The following is a 4134-nucleotide window of genomic DNA, read 5'->3' as shown; positions in this document are numbered from 1 at the left end:
ATTTTCTTAAGGCCTCCCGTAGCCACTTGAGGAAGGCAGTAGGATTTTCTTCCTTTCCCTGAGTTATGGTGGACATCATTGAATAATTCATGGGCTTTTTCCTAATTCTCCTTAGTCCTTCTAGAACACAGGTCAACAGATGTTTGTGACTCCTGTTCCCATGATATGAGTCTGGGTCCCAGTGGGGAACCATACTGGGGATGCCTTACTGACTGTTAGGGAATTTATCCCTTTCTTCAGCTGTCATTCTATCATTTACTTGACTAAGATACCAGGTATCTCCAAACTCTCAGGCTGCAGCTAACGTTGCATTCTTTTCATTAAAGGCCATTTTTTGACCTAACAATAGCATGACATCTCTCCAAGTGAGGTCGAAGGTTTACCCTAGACCCTGTAGGATGTCTATATACCTATCAGGATCATCTGAAAACTTCCCCAGGTCTACCTTGATCTGCTTTAATTCAGAGAGAGAGAAGGGGACATGTACCCAGGTTGAGCCAAATTCCCCTCTCCCTACAGCTTGAAGGAGATAACCTGGGGGGTTTTGTGGTCCCTTGGAGATTTCTTTGCTTGTTTCCTTCTGGGTGGAGGAGATTAGAGGAGGCTCATCATTGATAGAAAGGGGAGCTGTAGGGAGGCTAGGATATGGAGGTAAATCTGAGAGGTCCTCCTGTGGAATGTAAATTGCAAGCTTTGCATAGTTGTGGATTATCCTTCAATGAAAAGAAAGCATGGACATAAGCTATTTCACTCCATTTTCCTTCCCTTTTACATAAAAGGTCAAGCTGCAGAATAGTATTGTAACTTTTACTTCCCTTAGGTGGCCATTTTTCCCCTTCAGAGAGAGAATATTGAGGCCAGACTGTAGCGTAGAAAAAAATAAGCTGCCACTTTTTCAGGGTTTGCGGGTCAAATTGGTCCCAATGGCTTAGGATGCATTTCAAGGGTGAGTTTGTTGATGCATGGGTGTTTCCCATCTGAAAGAAAAAAACACCCGTTGTTTTGGTCTTTTTTTTCCCCCTCTCTCTTTTCCCCACCCAAGAACCCATAAGGGTCCCTGGACCCTGCTTTCAGAATAGTTGTGCTCACCAAAGCAGTAGTGGAAACACTAGTTTTCCTCCTAGACCACAAAGAGAACTGAAGAAAGTCGGATTTAGTGGCCTTTACCGATGCATTCTTAAAAAGCTGCACCCTTGCCTTTCCTGTTAAGACCACAAAAAGGACCGAGAAAGGTCAGATTTAGTGGCCCTTACCGACGCATTCTCAAAAACCTGTAGAGTCCTAAGTGTTTTCTTCTGTTGGTATTGGGACCTTACCCTTGTCCTGTAAAGGTAATATGCCTCAAAATGGAGTGGAGGGCCCTACCCTGAGGGAGGGAAGGGATCTCCAGGGTTGGAAGAGTGATCCCTTTTGTCCTCACTTATCATATGAATAGGAAGGATATAATTGCTGAGGCTCCCCATATCCTAGCTTCAGGAATAGCCTTTGTTAGGCCTGCTAGTCTGAGGAGGGATCCTAAAATTCCAGATAGTCCCCCACAATGGGGCTTTGGGCAAAAAATATGTCCTTCTGATTGGTGAGCCTGGGTGCCTAAAGAAGGGAGCAGAGTCCTGAAATTTATATTAGAAATCATCCTTATAGGAGAAACTGGAAGAGCACCAGGGACAGGGAGTTTCTAGAAGCAGGACTAGCCTTGGAGAAGAGAGGCAGGAGGAAGTTTGTCTGATAGGTGTTAGGACCCAGGAGGCAAAGGTCAGGATAGATAGGATAGATGGGTGAGTCTCGCTTGGGCAATGTAACTGAGAGTTCCACTCATGGCTGCAGGGTCAACCAACTTTTTGTCGAGACCCCGGAGCTGAACGGCTTTCCTCCCTGTCAACCCTTGGCTCAACCTGGAAGTGCAGGAAAAGTGGAAGCTGGTTCCAGACAAACCCAGTGTTTAGCCCCTGAATTCTAAGGAAAAATAGGACAGAATAGCAAGCAAAAGGGGTCCGATGGTACTCACCACATAGCGATATCCGGGAGGAGCCCCCAAGATGTGTCCAGAGTTGGTTCCTGCCAGTGGGTTCGTGGTCTTGCTGACTTCAAGAATGGAGCCAGAAACCTTCGCGGTAAGTGTTTTAGCTCTTAAAGATGGCATGGACCCAAAGAGTGAGCAGTAGCAAGGTTTATTGTGAAGAGTAAAAGGCTAAAGCTTCCCCAGCCTGGAAGGGTACCCAAGCAGGTTGTCACTGCTGGCTGGGGTGGCCAGCTTTTATTCCCTTATTTGTCCCCTCCCATATTCTGTTTCTGTCCTATCAGAGTGCCCTTTTTTTTCAATCCTCTCTGCAGTTAGCAACTTTTAGAATCCTGCTGATTGGTGCATTTTACGGAGTGCTGATTGGTGCATTTTACAGAGCACTGATTGGTGCATTTTACAAAGCACTGATTGATGCTACAAACCTCTTGTAAGACAGGAAAGTTCCTGATTGGTGTGTTTTATAATCCCTTTGTAAGACAGGAAAGTTCCCCAACCTCCACTCAACCCAGGAAGTCCAGCTGCCCTCACCTCTCATTTTTATGGCTTGATGGCTTATTTATTTTTGGTGCTGAATAATATTCCATTGTATGGATGTACCACAGTTCATTTACCCATTCACCATGTTTTGACAATTATGAATGAAGCTGCTATAAACGTTTGAGTGCAGGTTTTTGTGTGGACTTAAGTTTTTAGTTTATTTGTGTAGATACCAAGGAGCATGCTTGCCACATTGCCTGGTAAGAGTATGTTTAGCTTTGTAGGAAACTGCCAAACTGTTTTCCCAAGTAGCTTACTATTTGCATTCCCACCTGGAATGAATTGAGAGTTCCTATGGCTCTGCATCCTTGCCAGCATTTGCTGTTGGCAGCATGTTGGATTTTGGCCATTTTCATAGGTGGTATCTTGTGGTTGTTTTAATTCACAGTTCCCTAGTGATTCATAATGTGGAGCATCTTTTTATGTGCTTACTTGCCATCTCCATGTCTAATTTGGTGAGGTGTCTGGTCAGGTCTTTTGTCCATTTAAAAAACTGGGTTGTTTGTTTTCTCATAATGACGTTTTCTACAGCTCTGTTCTGTGGTTACTTCTTTTTTACATCAAGATGAGTCTTACTGCCTGGTTAGATTGGGTGCTACTTGTAAAGATGCTCTCCTTCCTTCCTTCTGTCTCCCAGAGCATTTGCCACACTTCAGATCCTCAGTAAATACAGTCTTTCCAACCCAATGCCTGCCACATGTTTTCCTGACCTCAAATTCATATATCCTCTCCCATTCCCTTTACTCCTTTCCATACATAACAGTGGTGGTCACTGCTGAGTCCTCCTGAAGGTGAGCTTATCTATCTCTTTTTATATCCAAGCTGCTTAATTGCTATAATATCCAAGCTCTCAGATCACAGCATTTAGTTCCTTTGCTGAATCTGAACTGGTGGTAAGATTAAGAAATCTCTTGGTTCTTTTGCATTAATTTCTTGGTTTTGGTCTCTACTATAATAATTTAATAGCATATTTTTAAAATGTTTCTGATGGCTGTTTAATTTTATCTGCTGACTACAAAGTTTGTTTTGACCTCATCTTGCTGACCTGCCAAAAGCACTAAGTCGCCAGTCTCTATATAATACTAGGAATTATACGTACTGTGTAGCAATAATAATTAACATGGGAGGAAATCAGTGCAAATTAGGGATATTCCTGAATCATTGACTACACTGTAGATAATGCAACTTCTGAAGCCAGTTTGTTACGAATGGGCTACAAGTATATCAAAGTATTGATTGCCTCAGCCCTCAGGCAGTCTTGACCCCTGAGGTTACAGAGCCCCTAGCAGCGGGGGTTAACCATTTATGAATTATGCTGCTGCCCAGGTGTTATTTTCTATACCAGTAGTTCCTTTAGAGAGCGCAAGTGCAAGCTGTAAGCACTGGCACAATATGGAGTGGGAAAAACAATGATTTTGAATTTGGGAGAATTCAGTTCCTGGTCAGCTCTCTGATGGCAGGGATTTTGTCTGCTCAGCTCACTGCTGTATCCCTGTACCTAAATCAGTACTTGGCACACATTGTAAGCACTCAGTAAATATTTTATTATTTCTTCTCCTTCTCCTTCTCCTTCTCCT

Source organism: Mandrillus leucophaeus, unplaced genomic scaffold (genome assembly GCF_000951045.1).
Source record: "Mandrillus leucophaeus isolate KB7577 unplaced genomic scaffold, Mleu.le_1.0 Scaffold82, whole genome shotgun sequence".
NCBI classification, from domain to species: domain Eukaryota; kingdom Metazoa; phylum Chordata; class Mammalia; order Primates; family Cercopithecidae; genus Mandrillus; species Mandrillus leucophaeus.
Note: the sequence above shows the minus strand (reverse complement) of the source record.